The sequence below is a fragment of the Octodon degus genome, unplaced genomic scaffold (assembly GCF_000260255.1).
Source record: "Octodon degus isolate 3935 unplaced genomic scaffold, OctDeg1.0 scaffold00207, whole genome shotgun sequence".
Classification (NCBI taxonomy): Eukaryota; Metazoa; Chordata; class Mammalia; order Rodentia; family Octodontidae; genus Octodon; species Octodon degus.
In genome coordinates this window covers 3,895,055-3,916,575 of record NW_004524783.1, presented here as the reverse complement: position 1 = coordinate 3,916,575, position 21,521 = coordinate 3,895,055, and the positions used below count along the sequence as shown (strand labels likewise).

Here is a 21,521-nt window from a genome sequence, read left to right as displayed (position 1 = left end):
GAAGAAGAGGAGGAGGAGGAGGAAGAGGAGGAGGAGGAGGAGGAAGAAGAAAAGGATATTGGAACATGGCCTTCTTGTCTCTCTGCTTCTGCTTTCCCTGTTTGCCTTCAGGCAACTAGGCCTCCTCTACCGTGTGCTCATGCCACGCTGGACTGTGCTACCTGAAGCCCAAAGCAACAGGGTCCAGTCACTGTAAACTAAAACTTCCGAGAGCATAAGGCATTTTGTTGCAGGAAATCTGACTAACATACTTTCACAGAATGAAATGTTCCTGTAAATAAAAGAACTGTTCTCTCTCTTAAAGTTCTTTCTTTCTTTCTCCTTTCCTTCTTTCCTTCCTTTCTCCCAGTATAAGGAATTGAACCCAAGATCTTCCCATTGAGCTACATCTTTACATCCCCAACACTTCTAATTTGGAGACAGGTTCTCACTAAATCACTAAGTTGTCCTTTAACTTGAAGTTCGAGGCTGTCCTTGAACTTGTGAACCTCTTGCCTCAGCCTCCCAGAGTGCTGGAATTGCATTACATGCCCAGCTAAATGTTTCTTTTGTTCAACAGGCACAAATGTTTAGCAGAATGAATACCACTGAAATGGGTATCACGAACCTTAGCATGAAGTTATTACCAGCACAGAGCCTGGCATACAGAGCTGGTAAGAACCTCTTGATCAATTGAGCGAATGCCTGATCTGTCCTTGACGTTTAACAGAGAGAAAGAAAACATCAAAAGGCTTTTTTCCTTCAGAGGCCAAAGTGATGTTTTAGTTCTCTTCTACAACTTTTTCCACATGCTATGTTTTTGGTTGCTGGTTTGGAGGCCATAATCAGGGGCTAGGAAAAAAGAGATGCTTAGAAGGCAGAGTGGTTCAGCCAGGTTAAAATGGGCCGCAACAAAGTCTTGGTTTGGTGGATTTGATTTTGCACTTTTTCTCTTTTTCAGAGAGGAATACTAGGATAAGCTTGTGGCCCACAGCAGTGCTCAAGTTGCTGGTGTAGCTCTCAAGCTCTGGAAAGGGCCTCAAGGTCTCCTCAAACTTCCTCAGTACCTGCTAGCATGAGAAACCACCTGAAAGCATTCTGTTGGAGTAGTGGAGAAAAGTACTTAAAGAAAGGCTTAAATCCTTTTGTGGAAGGAAATAATGTCACTAACATTCCTGCTCAAAAATAAGTGATGAAAATCAGAGTTCACAATTCATGTTTTCAACAGGTATTTATTAAACATCCACTGAATTTGCAGCGCAGTGTACCTGATACAGTGGAGGGTAAGACAGACAAATGGGCCAGCCCGTCTCAAGAGCTGGTGGGACCCAGGCGTGGTAGTGGCACGTGAGAGGTTGAGGCAGGAGGATCAATGTGAGTTTGAGGCCAGCTGAACTGCATTGAGAGCTCATCTCAAAAAGACCAAAACAAAACAAAACAAAAAAAAAAAAGAGCTGGTGTCAGAGCAGTACTACATTATGTGTAAACACTACATTTTCTTTATTTATTCATCTGCTGATGGGCATACAAGCCACTTCCAAGATTCAGCTATCATAAATCATGCACTGTTATGAACATGGGTATGCACATACCACTGCAATATGATAATTTGGGGGGAAGATTCTAGAAGGTGAGTGGCTGCGTCAAATGAAATTTCTGTTTTAGATTTTTGAAGACTTTCCACACTGGTTTCCATTGTGACGTACTAGTTTATATTCCCATCAACCGCATAGAAGAGTTCCTTTTTCTCTACGGCTTTGACGGTATTTGTTATTATTAGGTTTTTTTGGTGACAGCCATTATTTCTGGGGTAAGATAGTATCTCAGTATTAACTTGCATATGTCCAATGGCTGTTGAACTTTTTTCTCAAGTATTTATTGTTCATCTGTATTTCTTTGGAGAAGTGTCTGTTTACTTTGATTCCTCATTTTCTTGGTTGGGTCTTTTATTTTGGGTGGTCCAATATTTTTGAGTTCTCTATATCTTCTATGCAGTAGCTCTTTTGTCTGAGGATTAGCTACCAAAATTTTTTTCCCGTCCTGTAGGTTGTCTTTTCACTCTGTTTGCTATTTCCTTTGATGTGCAGAAAGAATCTTTTAAATATAGTATGATCTCATTTGTTGATTCTCAGTATTGTTCATGCACCATTGGGGTTCTGCTCAGAAAGTCCTTGCCTATGCCTATGTCTTCAGGAGATTCACCTAATTTATCTTCCAGCAGAGGACTGCCTATTTTAACATTTTAGATCATTGGTCTGTTTTTATTACAGTTTAGTACATAGTAAGATCTATGGGCCTAGATTCCCACTTTTGCATGTGGATGTCCAAGTTTCCCAGCACTCTGCATTTAAAAAAGCTATTTTTCCTTCAGTGTATTTTTTGGTTCCTTCGTCAAAGACAAACAGCTGCATGTGCCTGAGGTTGTTTCTGCTTCCTCTGTTCTGTTCCACTGATCCCATATTTCCATTTTTGTTCCAGTACCATGCTGTTTTTATTACTATAGCTTTGTAATATAGCATCAAATCTGGGATTGTGATGCCTTCTGTTGTGCTATTGTTTTGTTTTGTTTTTTTTCCTTTGCAGAACTGGGGATTGAACTCAAGCTCTTGCACTTGCCAGACAAGCGCTTAATCTACTGTGCTATCTCTCCGGCCCCCCTGTTATGCTATTGTTATCAGAATTGCTTTTGCTATTCTGAGTCTCTTCTGGTTCCATATGAAGTTTTGGATTTCTTTCTCTGGATCTATGTGGAATGCTGCCAATACTTTTTTTTTAATTTTGAGATGGGGCTCACTAATTTTCTGTTTCCCAGGCTATGCTCCAGTTTACAATCTTTTGCCTCAGCCTTTCAGCTGAGTTTATGAATATGCACCACCATTAGGTCCACCATGATCTGTCTTTTGCATGAAGGAATTTTATACTCCTGTATTACTTGAACACAGTGTGTAACAGATTCAGTGTCAGTCCCTTTAATTTTTCCTGTGATCATTTCTCTCCTTGAGATTCAGATACGTACTTAGGAGCTGGGATGAAGCCCATTCATTCACTTCTTCAAATCTTAGCTCTCTGCCTAGCTTCACTCTGGCTGCAAGATCATCATACTTGGAGCCCTGGCCCCTGCAGAATCTTGGTACCAGAGGTTCTTTGGTTAGGCCTTACAGCAGGTCATCCTGCTGTTTGTCAGAAATACCCTAACAGTATACACATCTTGAGTGCCCTTCCTAGGTGGTTCATTAGAAATTTAAGGTGCCCAGTGGTTCACAAGTTATACCCAGACCTGAGTAACAGCCTAGCTTGCTGACAATCACACCATGTGACCGTTTCACCATATGCATGATATTTCTCTTGGCAATGCTTTCTGTTTAATATTTGTAAGATAAGAGTGTTGGAGTAGGTAATGCCTTTCAGCTAAGAGATTCTTAACTCTAAGCAAATCAGAAGACTATTGCAATAGTCCAAACATAAGATAAGTACGCCCAGAGAGGGCAGCATCAGAGAAGGTGGAAGGAAAACCTCATGATTTACAACTAAGCATTTGCCATGTGCTAGGTGGGCCACATTCAACTATTGACATGTGTTATCTAACTGAGCCTAAGGAAACTAATTGCATGTTGTAGGAAGTGTTGTTGCCTTCATTTTACAAATTACAAAACTTGGAGGCAGATAAGCTTCCTATATTTATACAGATACAGTAGCTAAGATGGAATTTGAACCTGACTCTGATTCCAAGGCCATGCTCTTGACTAATACACTACACAGACTCTTCTAGTGTTCATAAAAAACCAAACAAACAAATACACAAATGGAAAGAACTAGATCCTGGAAAGACAAGGTGGGTCCATGGCATAAATGGAGACCAAGTACGAGAGGAACTATGCTGGATTTTCTCTTCCCTTGTTCAAAACAGAATCCAGCTGGTGTTTCTGTCTAGCCATCTGTTTGTATATCATTTAATCACTTACCTATCAATCCATCAACCCACTACCCATCCATCCATCCATCCATCTATCCATTCATCCATTCACTCATATATCCATCTCTAACTCTTTCAGAAAAACTCAAGGAAACTTGGGATAAATAGAGAAGTAAAATAAAAAATTTAAAGTAAAGATAAAAGAATTAAAGCCACATAGTAAAGGGGAGGTTTTTTAACTGTGAAATGGATGCAAATAAACCCATCTCTTAATTCTGAGCATCTTGACTTCCAAGGTATAAAAAGAAACACCGTGAGTTACATAGTTTGCATTAGCTCAAGAAAGGAAGCAAGACCATCTGTCAGCAGAGACAAACTTTCGTACTACCAAATCTAAAATAGGGAATGCATCATTTTTTATTTATTAAAGGGAAAGTAAGTAACATAAGGCCAGCATTTTCAAATGCAGATTAGTCCCAATAAAAGCAGTATGCATACATGAAATCTTCATTATTTCTGTAGGATTCCAGGGTAATATAATCTGGATATGCACCATCTGGAGTAGTTGCTAGATGTAGAACATCCAGCAGTGTGTGACCTTTGCTCCCTTTCACCTTAGCATGGCCTAGAAAAAGAGAAATAGAAGGGGTTGTGAATTAGATAATGTCGTAGAGTGGAAGAGACAGGAAAGTAAGAGATAACAGGCACTGAAGGAAATGTCACCAATGTGGGAAATGAAATGGAGGGGAGTGAATGAATAAGACTATTGCTTTTAAATGGCTTCAAAGGCCAGTCCACCACGTTGGAAAAATCACAATGATATATTTCAGGTAATAGATGTTAGCTTCTCTCCTTGCACCTCGCTCCATTAACAAAGAGCTACACAGGGAAGTCTTGCTGAAAGAACATTACTGGACCTTCCCTGGACAGTGGGAGGTGTCTGCCTGGGTCTCTTGTTGGGAAAGAATCTTTGGTACCTCAGCACAGGATGGAAGAAGGTAGAGATAACCTCTCCTCCCATATGGTAAGCTGTTGGCTGCTGGCTATTGTGCAAAGGATATTCCAACATGAGAGAGGAACATAGTTCGTGGCCAAAAAGAAGTGCTCTCTGGGCACATCTGACCTACCCACAGTATCCTAGGCCACCAGCAAGTATTAGGGACTCTTTCTAAATGCTGAAAATTGCCTTAACCCACTCTGTTTGGGGACTCCATACTGTGAATACACAGCTTTCTGGGTGTCACTCCTGTTTTTTCTCCTGGCCTTTCTGAGTTTATTCTAGTTTAGTACATGGTAAGATCTGCGGGTCTAGATTCCCATTTCTGCGTGTGGATGTCCAAGATTTTCAGTCCATTGGCTGACCCTGTGGATTCCTGATCTCTTTCCTATGTGAAGAGTAATGCACTGGCCCTATATGGCTTTCTTTCTGTGCATTGCTACTGTCATAGTACTAATAAAGCCTTTGTAACCAGGTTAGTGCTCCACAACCTTGTTCCTGTCATCACAAACGTAGAAAATAAAATTACTTTTTTGCTAGCCCTATCAAGACTGGAAGCAAATATCTTTCTACCAACAGTCCTAGGCACCATAGGGCTACATTGGCGGATACAAGGATCTGACAAGTTGGCTCAATCACAAACCCAGTCTGGGCACACAAGTAGGAAGCCCTGCTCTGGAGGGCTGCAATAGTTACTTAACTTTGTAGCTGCTGCTCTCTTTTTTCAGTCCATCTTGCACATCCTGGGTGGGTTAATTTTCCCCCAAGTCAGCATCTTTATCATATTGCTTCACTGCTCACATCGCAAGCAGTGTCTCCCCGTCACTTGTTGGAGGTTTGAAGTCAAGACCCACCACAAATTTGCCCCATTTGTCTCTTCCAGGATTGACTGGTATAGTCCCTCAACTCATGCTTCCTTTCTTGATTGCTTCTGTCTTTATTATGATACTTCTTCTGTTTAGTTTTGTAAGACACGGTCTTACTATGTGCCCAGGTTAGCTTGAAACTCACCATATTCCTGCCTCAGACTCCTAAGTGCTGAAGTTACAGTCACACACCACCATACCCAGCCTACTGTTTTTGACTTCTTTTCTGATCTATGGGTATTCCCTCACTCCAAAGGTCCTTACATTCGCTCTCTGTTGGAAATTTAGTTATTTCCTCACTGCTAGGACACAATACCTGACAAATACAACTTAAAAGAGGAAAGGTTGATTTTGGCTCACAGTCTGTAGAGGTCTCGATCCATAGTTGCTTGGCTCCTAGCAAGATGGCAGGGCTGAGGGACCTGGTGGAAGAATAGCTACTCAGAACATGGTGAACAGGAAGCAGAGAGTGAAGGGAGAAGCTAAGGAGGAAGATAAATCCTTCCAGGCCACATACCTTGTGACCCGCCTTTTCTGGAGTAGACCTTACCTCCTAACACTAAGCCAGTTATGAACCCATTAGTCCAGGCAAAAGCCTGCCAGCTGGGCATGGTCATGCACACCAGTAATCCTAGCACTTAGGAGGCAAACAAAGGATCACTGTTGTGAATTCAAGGCCAGCATGGGCTATGTAGTAAGTTTAAAGCCAACCCAAACTACATAGAGAGACTCTGTCTCAAAACAACAAAACAAACAAAAACTTGCCAATGAGCACGTGGGGCTGTGGGGAAACATCTAGGTATAAATCACAATAGCAACCATGGCAGAGGTTTGCTAAAATGTACTTGCGCAGTTAATTTAAATAATAATAATAATATAATAGTAATGCACATCTGGAATGTGTTAGCACACTGTAAATCCTTATGTGTGAGCTCTTTAAAGTCCTCACAACAGCATTATCAGGTAAACAGTATTTTTTTACCTTCATTTTACAGATGAGAAAACTGAGGCATAAAGAGATGAAGTACTGGCAGCATTCCCCAAGGCCACGCATCTAGGCAACTAGCAGAGCCTGCCGCCTTAGTTACTTTTCTCTCATTGTTGGGACAAAATATCCAGCAGCCAAAATTAAGGAAGGAAAAGTTTATTTAGCTCACAGTTAGTGGAGGTTTCAGTCCATACTCAGCTGGCTCTAAGGCAGAGTGTCACATGGCAGAGGGCAGTCATTCATGGTGGTGGGAAACAACAAACAGCAAAGGGAGGAGCTGCAGCTGCCACAGATAGCCTGTCTCTCTCACCACTTTAAATTAATTTTATTGAGAAAGAGATAGCAATGAGACAATTTTAATTTTTTAAATTAATTTTATTGAGAAAGAAATAGCAATGAGACAATTTCAAAACAGGTTAGTAGGACAGTCATAATAATTAATACATTGCATATTGTTGTCTTTGTAGTATTTATTCATAGTACAAGATACATATGTGATATCTTGCCTAAACACTATTAGTACAAATCTTTCTTCTCTTTGAATTAAGAAAAAGAAGCTGTATATCTATCCTAATTATTTTGTATATACAGATACAGAATGGTCCTTCATTTATAGCCCCTTTTTTTGTTTAGTTTTGTCAGAGATGGGTATTCCATCACCATGCTCTAAACTAAAGCCAAAATGGATTAAAGATCTAGGGACCGGGGAGATGGCTCAGTGGAATAAGTGCTTGCCTGGCAAGCACAGGGGCCTGAGTTCAATCCCCAGTTCTGAAAAAAAATCTAAACATTGAAACAGAAACACTAAATCTCCAGAAGAGAAAGTAGGAGGAACTCTTGAAGACATAGGGGTAGGCAAAGAGTTCATGAACAAAAATCAAATTGCACAGGTAATGCTTGAAAGAATTAACAACTGGGACCTACTCTTATTGAGAAGTTTTTGCATGTCAAAAGAAATTACCAACAAAGTGAAAAGACAACCCACAAATTTGGAAAAAATTTTAACTAATAAGCACTCAGACAAAGGTCTTCTCTCTAGAATTTATAAAGAACTAAAAAACATTAGGGCCCCCAAATTTAAAGACCCAATCCAGAAATGGGCATCCAAGATGAACACATACTCCTCCTTACATTTGTATCCAGAGTGTCTGCCCTAGAGCAAGTGTAGCACTCACACCCGCAATCCCAGCATTGGATCAAGAATTAATCACAAACTGTGGAAGCCACCACATTACTGCATGAGGCTTTGGGGGGACAACTAGACACAAACTGTAACACCCACATTCAGTGTTTGTCACATGACTGCCAGAGTCATGCTCTGAAAGATTTTGCTATGCTACTTCGTTACAACAATCAAACTCCTTCCCTCCCTTGCATAAGGGAAGAATCTGTTTTAGGAGTGCATTGGTTAAAACGACACAGAAATAGATAGATTCAATGTGTTTTTAATGAACCTCTTCCTAAATGCTTACTAGTATTTATGCTCAGAACTCATTTCCTTTTATTCTATGTGGATAGTTTTATCTCCACAGTTTGTTTAAAAGATCACAGTGCATTTAATCTTGCAGTGTGAGTCCTGACCTTTGACCAAAAGCAAATGAAATTCTGACCTAAGAAATCTTTGCTCATTACCTCCAAGGCAAAAGAGGTTCCCCCATTCTCTGAGTTCCTTTGGTCTCATTATATCATCTACTTATTTAAACTCACATTGTTTTGTAATCATAATTATCTTGTCAAGTGGCTGGGTTTTATCTTTCCAACTGGGTTTGGTCACTTAGAGCTCCATGCACAATGTCACACTCAAAGAGTGTCTATTGACTGATTTATGACTTCTAAAGGCCGGCGTGCAGCATGATTGCTCTGGGTGCCCTCCTTTGGCCCTGGACATCCACTCTCTGCCTTTCTCTATTTGCTCTGTCCTCAGGAGGCTGACCTCAGTGGACTCTCTACAGGGTCCGTTGCTCTCTGGCTCTAGATTGGGTGCAGGGTGGAAAGGGAGAGAAATCAGGGTCTTTATGCTCTAGGAATTTCTACTCTCCTCCCTATTTTATTACCATCTTCTGACATTTTGCAACTTTTTTTGTCACTTACCTAAATAGTGGATGTCCCCAACAGCCACACACCCTATGTCAAACTGCAGAGCTCAGTGGAAATAACTGTCGTATGCTTAGGAAGATGGTAAGAGACCCCTATACTGTACCTGTGGGCTATGGGATATGATTACACCTGGGTAGTTGGTCCAGAATAGCGCCTGCTGGGGGAAATTCCCAGCTGGCTCAAAAGCCCAAGACTAACTTTGGTGGGGTTCGTGGTCAGACTCCCCAAAGTTCATGGATGTTGGTGTCCTCTGCCCATAGGGAAGAATGTTGAATGAGAGTCTTTACTACTTCAGCATTCCACTTCTGGCCAGTTTTATCTTTTACCAATTATACTAGGGCCTGAGAATTTCCTGGGATACCCTATCATCCTAGTCCTTGCTTTGAATTAACTGCAGCCACAATCTATGGATTGTATTTTTATTAATGTATGTTTACATGGCTTTATTAAAATACAATTCACAAGCTATAAAATGCATTCATTGACATTGGACAATTTGATTTTTTTTGTATAGTCACAGAGTTGTACAAACATAGCTACAAACTAAATTTTAGAACATTTTTGTCCCCTGTCAGAGAGCCCTGTACATTGAGAATTAGTCTTCTTTCATCCCTTTTCAGCCCTTGACAAGCATAACCTACTTTTTATCTCTATGGATATACCTATTCTGAATGTCTCATATAAATGGAATCAGTCATTCCTCATTTGTCCTTTTGTGTCTCACTTCCTCCACTTAGCAGAGGTTTTCATGTCTTATCCATGATGTAGGGTGTTCCAGGACCTCATTCCTTCTTACCACTGGATATTCCACTGTATGGATAGGCAAGGTACACAAGACATGGGCATTTGGGCTGTTTCCACTTGTTATGATTGTGTCTGGTGTTCTCTCAGTGCCTCGTGCGGTCACAGGTGAGGCTTTGTCAGAGGTGGCTGATTCACCGTGCAATGCTAGGACGGAGGGTGGGTGATTACCGAATCAGGCCACTGATGGTTTTGTTACTGTCCTGATCCTGGTAGCCTGGATACAGTACAAGGGATCGAAAGAGGTTCATCTTGTCCCTTGCTTGCCTTGGCTTTCTTTCAGCTGCCGTGAACTGTCTCTCCTCTGTGCCGCCCTCTACCTCGCCGCCCTGTCTCTCCTCTGTGCCACCCCTCTGCCATACTCCCTGCCTCGGAGCCAGCCAACCAGGGACTGAAACCTTTATGAACTGTGAACCAAATAAATCTTTCATCCTTTCATTTTGGGTGTTGAGTATTTTGTCTCAGCAATGAGAAAAGTAGCTAAGACACTATTTGTTTGGTTATTATGGATAATGCTGCTATGAACATTTGCGTAGAGATTTGGGAGAAGAAATAAGTTTCCATTTCTCTTGGATGTGTCCTAGGAGTGGAAAAGCTGGCTTGCATAGTCACTCTATGTTTAACTTTTTGAAGAACTTCCAAACTGTTCTCTAACTGTTCTGTGGCTCCACTGCTTTACATCCTCTCTGGTGATGAATGAGAGTTCCGCTTTGCTTACATCCTGTTACTTCTTAGTACCTGTCCTGATTTTTGTCATGCTGGTGTGGATGAATGAGACCATCTCATTGTGGTCTGGTCTGCATTTCCCTGTCATGGATGTCACTGAGCATCTTTTCTTGTACTGATCTGTCATTTGTATGTACTTACCTTCCTCACTTTTCTCTTTGCTGAGACAAAATACCCCTTCCGCAGCGCCCAGAATTAAAGGAGGAAAGGTTGGCTCACAGTTTGTAGGGGTTTCAGTCAGTAGTTGGCTGGTTCCAAGGCAGAGAGGCAAGGCAGAGGAGAAGCAGTCCAGGTAAAACAGGGCAGGAAGAATACAGCAAACAACAAAGTAGCAAAGAAAAAAGACAGCAGCAGCCCTCTTTCTGTCCCTTATATTCTACCCGGCTACTCGGCTGAGGCAGGGTAGCACACACACACAGGGTGGGCACCTCTAGTGCCAGCATCACATACTGTAGATCTAGCCACCTCCCAAAAGCTCCCCTATAACTGCATAAGTTTTGGGGGAAATCTATACATAAGCCATAGCAACTCCTACATCCATAATCTCCAGGATAAAACCTTACAAGCTGGATACACTGCATGATTCTGATACTTTCTAAGTTCATATATATATATATATATATATATATATATATATATATATATGGAAAGGTCACTATCTTAGTCATTTTTCTTGTTACTGGGACAAAATACCTGATATCCCCAACCTGAAGCCTTATTTTAACTCATAGTTTGGAGAGGTTTCAATTCATAGCCTCCTGGCTCTGAGGCAGGGTGACATGGCAGAGGGCCTTGCAAGAGGACCTGTTCACCTCGTAGCAGTCAGGAAGCAGAGAGTCAGGGGAGGAGCTGGGAAAGGAAATACAGTAAGTCACTGACATGAACATTCATGGTGTGGACTTTCACATATATGAACAGATGTCGCACTAGGAACATTTCTAGATGTGAATGGATCACACAAGTGGCCAGAACAGCATCTGTCAGACGCTGTCACAGAGATGCTGTTGCTTCCTTCCAGTACAGTATGACAGCACACAACACTGTAGCACTCAGCTGGAGTCCAGGGTGTCCAGAAGCAGCAGGCAAAGCAATGGTGCTATGGAGGGGGCTGCTGGGAAGTGCACAGCAATACCCATGGAAACAAAAGCGAGACTACTCTTCTGCATTGTTTGACCATTTAAGGTAGCTGTAAAGAGAAAAATAATTTACAGTAATTATGTGTGTATTGGTTTTTGTGCTTCACATTGTGTATTTGTGGCAAAGGTGTCTAAGACTCACTTACTAGACTCATGAATCAATCTGACTTACAAATGATCTGGATGAAACTTATTCATGAGTTGGGACTACTGTGTAGCCTTTTAAGTCACACTCACAGAGTCCTGCCTCTTCTGACCAGACCCCTACCTCTAACAGCAGGCCAGCTGTTATGTACCCCTAATCCATGCATTCCCCCAAAACCTGTCTATGAGCACAGGAGGCCTTGTGGGGGACACTGAGACATAAACCACATTGGTAACACTGTTTACTGAGATGTTGAATTTTCCCAGCAGCATCCTACTCTTCAATCTTGCTGCACAAATACCATGATTGAAACTACATGGGACAATGTATGCACAGCTTCATGTGTTGAGTTGGGTTTTGTTCTTAGTTTATTAAGAAAAATAAAATGGAAAATAAAATTCCACAATTTTTGGAATTTGGAATTACAAAGAAAGGATTAAGGCCTGTCTGTGCTTTGGATTTCAGTTAAGCCTGCGTTGTAGGTAGCTATGTAGGTGTGCCATCTCTGCTGTCCTCTGTAGAATGACTCCTTGGGAAGGCTCTCTCCTCAGGATCCACTGGGGACCCCAAGTACCAGGATAGGGCCCCAGTTACCTCTTATCCCTGCTCTGGTTTTCCTGTTATCCTGCCCAAGGCTTTCTGGTGAGCTCAGTCTGTCATCATGGCTGTGCTGGAATCTTCAGTCACCTTCCTTCTCCAGCAGGCAGGAAAATAGTGGAGATTTTAAGAAGAGTCGGGAGGGGTGCATAGTGCAGAGGGAGATATGTTCATCCCTGCTGTAACCCCCAGACATTTCCACTGCATTTCCCAGAAGATTCAGCTGTGCATAAGAGAGAGGATTCAGCTGATGTTGAATTTGACAAAACGGCCCTCTATACTACTAGGGCTAAGAGAGATCTTCAAATACGTGGTGTCTTCATGTTCATTAGATCCTTCCAGATGCTTGGAAGGATCTAATGAACATGGCCTTGGCTCCTGCCTTCAGTGGGATCACAGGGGCAGTTCTTGAGAAAGCGCAGGTAATCAGTCATTAGTGAGCTGTGAACTGCATGTATTCTGTCCACCTGCCCCCAACTCAGTGAGAGTCTATTGCTGGGACCCCTCTGCGGGAACTGCTTTCTTCTCTCCTGGGGTGCTTTTAGCTACAGACCACCCAGGTGATCTCAGGAAAAGGAGTGGATTAGAAGGAGACCAGTGCTGGGAACTGGTGTGCAGGCCAGGCAAAGGCAAGAAGACCAGCTTTGTGATGCCCATGGCCTGGCAGGACCTGGCCCCTGGCACACTCCCATCTCTTCCTGTCATATCCTCTGCCATGAGGTGCCACACACCTTGCCTCCTTTCTCCAATCTTCTAATTAGAGTAGGAAGGAGTTCAGTCTGGCTTGAGTGTCTCTTTAGCCCTTGACAAAGATAGGGATGGAAGAAGGCTGGCTGGGAGTTAGGGGATCCAATCAATGACTACAAAGATGTTATCCTCTTAGAGGCAGGGCTCAGGCAGGCAAGATCCCTGTCTCACTGTCATGTGCCCAGGGTCTGTATCAGGGCTTGGACAGATGCTCTTACTGGGGCTTCTTTTTTCTTCAGAAGGGTATGTGGCCTGGCCTGTCTGAAAGAAGAGTGTCAACTGTACTGGTTTGAAAGAGAAGCACAGATCTTTAGTTGGGTTCCCTTGCTGCTTTGTGCAACCCATGAATTCTTCCCTGAAACTAGAAGACAAACAAAAAATAAAAAGAGGTCAACATGCTTTCTAAGGAGTGATTTTCCCCAACTGTGTTTGTATTTTCAGGTGGCCAAGACTTGGCAGGTGAGGAAGGAGGTATCTGCAGTCATGTTAGTTTGTGAGGGATAGCATCCTCAGCACTATGGATCAGAACACACGGACCAACTATGGAGGCCACTGGCAGTGCGGGGGCAGTTCCCATGGGACTCCTCAGCATTGCTTTTGCAGGAGGGCATCTCTGCTTTCCTGGCCTGTCTGCCTAGGTGCAGTCCTGTGAGTCACTATAATGGTCTTAGCTTAAGGAGCCTTCACCAGGGGAGACGAGTGCAGCCTGGTATGGTTTATGTCTCAGTGTCCCCTTAACGCCTCATGGGCTCATAGGATAGAGCTTTGGGAAGGTGACTAGAACCTGGGGTTGTGATACTCAGCAGCATATTAGTCTGCTGATGAATTTACAGCTAACTGTGATGTAGGGAGGAGAAGGAGGTGGTCACTGGGGGTGTGGCCTGGTCCTCCCCCCTCCTCCCTTGAGCTCTCGGTCTCTGCTTCCTGCTGCCAGGCCATGAGCTGTTTCTTTGCTGCCATGCCCATCTGCCATCCTTGTGTTGGAGCCAGCTGACTATGAACGAAAACCCCTACAAACTGTGAGCCAAAATACTGTAAACCTTTCCCCCTTAGAATTCTGGGTATTGGGTATTGTGTCTTAGCAACAGGAAAGTATTTCAGATAAACCACAGTGCCAGTTTTTGCAAAGAAGGTTTTTCACATCTGCTTTATTTCCTAACATCCTAATGAGCCCATATAATCTACTTTTAAACTAAAATCATTCAGACTTTTTCCATACAATAGTCCACATCCACTGAATGGGGTCGCATACATCTACAGTCCCAGCGCTGTGGAGGCTAAGGCAAGAGGACTGCCACAAGCCCGAGGCCAACCTGGGTCACAGTGAGTTCAAGGCCACCCTAAACTACACAGCATGAGCCTGTGTCAACTAAACAAATAAACCCTACCCATCATCTCATTTTGAGTAAAAGGCCAAATCCTTAGCTCTTGGAAGATTTTAAGTGATAAAATTCCTGCACCTCACTGACTACATCTAGTTCTCCCCAACACTCAACCACAATGAACATTTCTGTGTTCTTGAAATAGCATCATTGTTCCCGCCTCAGGACATTTGTTCTTGCTGTTCTATTCTCTCAGGTGCCCTTTCTTCAGATGTACTTATTGCATTCTTCTTTCTGATCTTTGCTTGAATGTCACATCTAAAATTGCTTATTGCCCCATCCCCTAGACTTCCCCCTTTTCTCATTCTTTTCTGCTGCACTCATCGCTTAGCCAAGATGCATTTTACTTGTTTATTGTCCATTACTCAATCCTATCCCCACTAGAAAGTAAGCTGTGAGGAAAGAATGTGGGCATTTGTGGTTTACTTTGGTGACCTTAGAGCTTGACGAGTTCCTGCCATATAGTAGGAGCTCAATAAATGTATGCTGCACAAATAAATCAAGAATCCTTGAAGCACCCAAAACTGAACACAAACTTTTTTTTTGGTACCAGGAATTGAACTCCAGACCTTGAGCTTACCAGGCAGGTGCAACACCACTGAGCTATGTTACCAGGGACACAAACTCCTTATGTGGCTTCCTGTGTGAAATAGGCCTGAAGTTTCGGTGAGCAATCAGTAACCTTGAATATAAAAATCCTCACCGCTACTGCAAATGAAAAAGAGAGGGCTTTTCTCAGACTCTGCTCTGGACACGAGTGAACAGCACTCTACACGAAAGCAAAGTAGGTGCTTCCTAAGTAGTGGCTTCCATTGCTCTTTTCCCTTTTCTATCCTGCATTACCTTGAGCCAGTGCTCAGCTAATCCACTAATCTTCTGTGCAAGGTATTAAGTGATAAAGGTTGAGGTGTTAGCACTCCCAGGGGGTATTTATCCTTTAAAGACAAATCTTGAAAACCAACAGTTAGTCAGGATTAGGACGAATGAATCTCATGAGGTAGAATTTCAGATCCTGCAAATTTTAGGCCTGGGGTCAATTTGGAATTCTTTAAGATATTGGCAGAGAACAGAAAGTCAGCAGTTTTGAAGCAATGAACATCGATCAAATTTGATGCCATGGTAGTAAATACAGATAATGTCACTTCTCCTACACATCTCTCCCATTTACGCACTAGTGATAATACAACTGCAATTTCCAAATTTGAGCTCATTTAAGAACCAGATCTACCTTTCTCTTTTCTTCCCCTTTTTGTATCTTGAGGTTCCTCTGCTATCAGACCAAGATCTGTGCTAGTTTCAACCCCAAAGTTAGGCAGGTGAAAGCAAGGGTACACACACACACACACACACACACACACACACACACACACTCCTCATTCTCCCCAAATGCCCTGGATATTCCATCCCGTGTTTCTTTCCAGGCTCATTTTGCTAATTCACTCTTCCTTTTCTCACCAGCTCCGCTCTGCTTGATTTGTATGTTCAGAAGAATTTCAATGACAGAGAAATCACCGGTGGGCCGGGTTTCAGAAGTCTCCACCAAGAAACCATGGTGGACACTCAGCAATTCTTGGGATTCTCATGCCTAGGGTTGAGAGCAGGGCAAGCTGGCTCTGGCTTGGATCTTTCTGGCTTAGTGATCATTCCAAACCAAAGATCCAGGACCATTTGGAGTCATTTGTGAGCAGACTTGGCATGCCCTGGTGGAATGAAATGTTCTGGGCCCCTGGCATGGACTTCTCTTCCTCAACCTCCTCCTTAATTTAGCCCAGAGCCAAGTGGGGAGTCCTAAGGGCACTTCAAGTCACCCTTTGCAGGGTTACACAATGTATGGCTCCTAAACTCTCCCCCTCACCCCATTTCCTACTCACTTTTTAACTTTCATGTCCTTGTTAGTTTAACTAACAGTCCAGTCTGGAAGCTCAAGGAGTGTTTATACTCTCCAGCTCAAATTGAGGGGTAGGATTCTGTGGTGGCTTAAGTGTGTTCCCTGAAAGCTCCTATGTCAGGAGCTCAGCCTCCAGTGTAGGGATGCTGAAAGGTAACGTGGAATCTTTAAGGGGTGGTAAGTAGTGCAAGGCGATTAGTCACTGGGGCACTGTCCTTGGAAAGAACTAATATACCCCTTTCATAGGACCCTTACTAGATCTCCTGGGAGGGGTGTCATAAAGAACAAGATTCTTCCCTCCTGGACCCCCAGTTTCCTGTCATCCTGTGTGATCTTCCCCTCTCACATATTCTCCTGCCACCTACTGCAATGTGACAGTCAAGGGGACACTTGTCAGAGGCTGAACTGATGGCAGGGACTATCTTGGGTACCTAGCCTCCAAAATTGTGGGCTAAATAAACCTCTTTTCTTTACAAAGTAGCTAGTCTCAGGTATTTTGTTATAACAGAAAACTGACTAACAACATTTCAAATTCTGGTCAGAGATCAAGCTACTGATTTTTTTTTTTTTTTTTTTTTTTTAAGTTTCCAGGAATTGATCCCAGGGCCTCATGTTTGCTAGGCAAACATTCTATCATGCTGAGCTACATCCCCAGTCCAGAGGTCAAGTTATCACCTAGACATTTCACAACATATTCTTGTTCATATCTATTTGTTCCTATAGCCATTCAAATGGCAATTCTCCTCATTCTCCGGACTCTTTTTCTTTACCTTAAGCACCAAAAATTATTATCTATAAGATCAATATATAATATCTTCCTAGAATGATAATTTGACTCAAAAATTAGAGAACTAAATAGATTGGCTTGTATATCAATGCCCGAACTGTAAGTACCATAAACTGGGTAGCTTAAAACAATAGACATTTATTGCTTCAGGGCTCTAGAAGCCAGAATGTTTTGTGGGTGTGTGTGCACACAGTGGGGTGAGAAACATCCTTCTACCTGAAGCACTAGTTAAAAGAGAACGCTTAAAACTTTTTTGTAATGCTGGGTGTTGAACCCAGGGTCTTGCATTGCCCGGCAAGTATGTACTCTATCTCTAAGCTACACCACAAACAAAGACATTATTTTTATATTAAAATAAATATATTTATTTATATTTATGAGAAGGAAAAATCTACATTCATTTCTAAGAAAGAGCCAGCAACTTGAAAGATATGTTTGTCATTTGATGATTCCTTAGGGTACCCTTTTAGTCCCCCAAGTGCATAACTTTCCCTTGATTTTTCTCTGTCTTCCTTCTTCAGGGTTTTGTTTTTGGTGGAAAAGTGTGAAAAGCTGGACTATCAGGCAGGAGCAGGTTTGGCTGGACATAACCGAACACCTAACTTACAGCCAGTTAACTGAGTCAGGTTCTTATGTAACAAAAAATTGACAGGTGGGTTGCTTACTCAGAAGTCCATACCGTGTGCTTTGTCTCATTCATAGTTACTCAATGGCTTCTTTACCTCCAACATCTTGTATGTGTTTCCCAGCAGAGAGGACAAAGGACAAAAGGCATGTCCACCCTGAGTCTGCCCTTTTCCTGGGAGCCCTCCCCAGCCCTTTCCACCTATATCTCATTGGCCAACACCTTGTCATGTGAACACCAGAGCTGGGAAATGTAGTTTTCAGAAAGCAGGCATGGATCCTGATAGGAAGGAGAGAAAAGATGTTGAGTAGACAACCTGCAGTAGCCTTTCCAGATGATGCCTCATTTTGCTTCATTCTGTTGGGCTACAGTGGTTCTGGCAGATAGGAGGCATGTGGGTACCTGTATATTGATTATAAAGGATTTTTTCTTGTAGGCAAGTGTTAAACATGAAAAAAGATGTGAATAATGTCATGTAGTACATAATTAAATGCCAAAATGTCTGGTGCCACAAAATCCAGAGTAGAGAGATCAATTTGAGTTATGTAGGAGCTTCAAGAAGGGGTTTGAAATTTGAGCTACATTTTGAAGGTTGGGTGGGATCAACAACAGCTGTCATGAGACCCTGTTTATATTCCTGCACATGCTTAGATGGCAGAAGGGGAAAAAAACCTACGTGCAGCCTCTTCCTTTTACTGCAATCTGGGTGAGTCTTCCAGGCAAGTACATGCTGTATCCCTGAGCTATACCCCAAGCCAAAGACATTATTTTTATATTAAAATAAATATAAATACATGAGAAGGAAATATCTACTTCTAAGCAAAAGTGTGTGTCCTATGCTCAGATATAAGTCTTTCATATCTTTGGGCCGGGGAGATGGCCAGGGGAATAAGCCCTTCCTTGGCAAGCACAAGGGCCTGAGTTCAATCCCCGGGAAAAAAAAAAAAAAAGAAAGAAAAAAAGAAAAGAAAAAGATAAGTCTTTTATATCTCTTTCTTGGACCTGACTATCTTTGATAGCAGAGCTGGCAGAATTGGGATCCCAAAACTCTAGTGTCTCTCCTTGCCCAAATATACATCAACCCTTGCCTGCCCAGCCCAGTCCCCAACAACCTCTGTCACCTTCCCCTCCAGGCCAACTCCCAGCACTCAGAGCTTTCCCTACCTAGGATTCCTCCCACATGATTGCCCTTGTCCACCTGTCATTTCCAGCAAGGATCACCAACCTTTTTGTAGCCATTGGATATCATCTAATCTGTCTCCCTTTCCTTCAGGCACTTTTAACTTTTTCCAATTCTTGACCTTTTCCCACCATTTTATTTTAGCAAGAGGTAGAGACTCAGTATTCACTGTCCAGAAGATGGGGTTATAGAAGGGCTATAGAGAAAAGGTTACACTTGGCTTCTGAATTTTAAGAAACACATTAGGAACCCATGACAGAGAAGATAGATGAGAGGGGAAAAGTTGTTGAATATTAAAAGCTGACACTTTTGCAGAACACAAAGATCAGGCCCGAAACAGTAGATTCTGAAGACATCCAGAGGAAACTGAAGTGAGGCTTTTCTTCTGAAGAAATATTCTTTAATTTGGGGTGGTAGAGATAGGGGAGCATTCAACTACCATGTCTCTGAGAAAGCCTGTACCCAGTTGTGCCTGCAGGATGGAGAGCAGCAATTTTGGTCTGATTTTTTGGGGCTAGGTGGGGTCAAGTGTCTGAGCACTCAGCCAGCAGCTGAGTATTTTCCTGGGTGGCTGGGAGTAGCTTGGGAGGGGCACAGCTCGATTGAGACTCTGAGTTCCCACAGTGGGGCGAGGGGCCTGAGCAATGCCTGCAATCCAGCAGGACAGTGGCTGGAAGATCAGACATGCCAGCATGAATTCCTCATGGCCAAAGATGAGGGCCAGCTTCCCTATGGCACTCTGAATACTTCTGAGAGCTTGGCTTCATCCTGGGGAAAGTGCAGCAGGGGACAATGCTCAAACTGACAAAGATAATTTCCGGACTGAGTTCCCCTGAACTAATGCTAAACTTTGTGTCTCTGGAGCAGGGAATGAGAACTGGAGATAGAAATCAACTGAGAGAAAAATAAGAAAAGGAAACATGTGAGCACACCTGAGCTGATGGCCTGTGAAATTTGAATCTACTGGTTTTTTTTTTGAGGTACTGCTTATCTAACTAAAAAATTGAAAGTAAGATTTTATCTGAAAATAGATTAACATTTACTGAAAAGTTGTGAAGAGAATTCCCATATACCCATATACTCTTTACCCAGTTTCCACCATTGTATTTTTTATTGAGGGTACATTGTTCATAAGCAAAGAAACAATATTGGTTCATAATTAACTAAAGTGCATATATTTCTCGAATTTTCTTGAATCTCTATCTGAAGTCCAGGACTATATGAAGACACTCTCTTGCATTTAGTCCTCTTATTTCCTTAAGATCCTTGTGGCTGGGGTAGTTTCCCAGACTCTCCTTATTTTTGATGAGCCTGTTAGCTTAGGGAAGTGCTGGTCAGGTGGCTGCTGTCTCAGCAGCAACTCCTCTAATGCTTTTGTCATTGTTAAGAGTACAGTCCGGATTTTGAGAAGGAAACCCATAGAGGTAAAAAGCAATTTGCATCCAACATGACTTACTGCTTTTGACATTCACTTTGACCATCTGGCTAAGTTAGTTCTTTTTCTCTTTTCCATTTTGTACTCTGGAAGGAAGTTACTGTGTTCTGCCCACACCTAGGGAGAAAGGGCTGCTGTTCCATTTCATGCAGGGCACAGAATTACTTAATGATTTACTCATATCAGTATGGACTCATTATTTTATGCTTTGGGTTATAATCAAATAGCGCTCTATTTTTTTTTTTTTTTCTCATATTGTTTTAGTTTTGGCCGCTGGAAGCTTTTTCAGTTGGCTCCAGTGTTCCTGGGACATCCCCCATCTTTCTGTTATTAAGCAAATGTTTTTGTTTTCAGGGGAAGAAGCTCTTCCTTACCTTCAGGCACAACAGGATGCTCCAGGCTCACGTTAAACATTTCCTGTACCAGAACTAGCCATTTCCCTAAGGAGCTCTGGCTGGCTGTTCTTTCTTTCTTTCTTTCAAGGCCAATCAAGTGACAGAGCAAGGAAGCTTGTGTACTTCCACATATATACATGTTATCTATAGATTTTTAAAAATAGATAATTTGTATACAGATGTTAAGCCAAACATAAGCTCCCATGAAGCTTGCAGCTCTATCTCCGTACTACCTGTTCGCTGCAGGCTCCTCGGTTGGCCTGTGACCTCCTTCTCCCTCACTGGCGGCTGCTGTACACTGGGTAGCTCTTCATGTCCAGTACGCAGGTGTATTATACGCAGGTTTCACCATGCAGAGGTTTTGTTTTCTCCAGCATTTGATCTCGTCACCTCTGACACCCATCCCTTCCCTTCGCTTGCAGCCACGAGCTGGGTTTCATGAGGCACACTCAAGCTCGACTGGCATCTTCTGTGAAGGTCCATTTGCTCGCGCTTCCTGGGCCCCGCGTCTTCCCGCGACCTCCCCGGGAGCAAGACGAGGCAAGGAGTAGGGCGAAGTCGGCCTGGAGGCGGCTAGGCCGATGGGGTGGGTTCTTCGGGTCTCGTTTTACAGACAAGGACCTTGCGGCTCCGGGCCTGGGGCGGATAACCTGTCTCCAGCACTTGCGACGGAGCCCATTCGGTGTCCACGCGCGAGCCCTCACGGGGGCGCCACGCAGGGCCGGCAGCGTCTGGCCGGGCCTTTCGGAGCTCGCCCGCGCTTCCCACGCTCGCGGCGCTCCGCTCCCGGAACCCCAGGCTGCCAAGGCTCGCGCGGCCGCCGCGCCCGCCCTCCGA

The 21,521-nt window shown here is 43.1% G+C and overlaps 1 long non-coding RNA gene across 2 annotated transcripts; it reads right to left on the bottom strand.

The window, feature by feature from the left end:
* Nucleotides 1–4,347: 4,347 nt before the first annotated feature.
* On the bottom strand, nt 4,348–21,505 carry LOC111813634. 2 transcript variants are annotated; one of them, XR_002818834.1, is made up of 4 exons: nt 20,918–21,505; nt 11,295–11,553; nt 11,061–11,216; nt 4,348–4,517 (listed from the first exon to the last, which is right to left on the bottom strand). It is a non-coding gene; the product is annotated as an uncharacterized LOC111813634 (long non-coding RNA). The 2 variants fall into 2 exon arrangements; XR_002818833.1 differs by lacking the exon at nt 4,348–4,517 and having other exon boundaries at nt 11,027–11,216.
* Between the last annotated feature and the right edge of the window lie 16 nt (nt 21,506–21,521).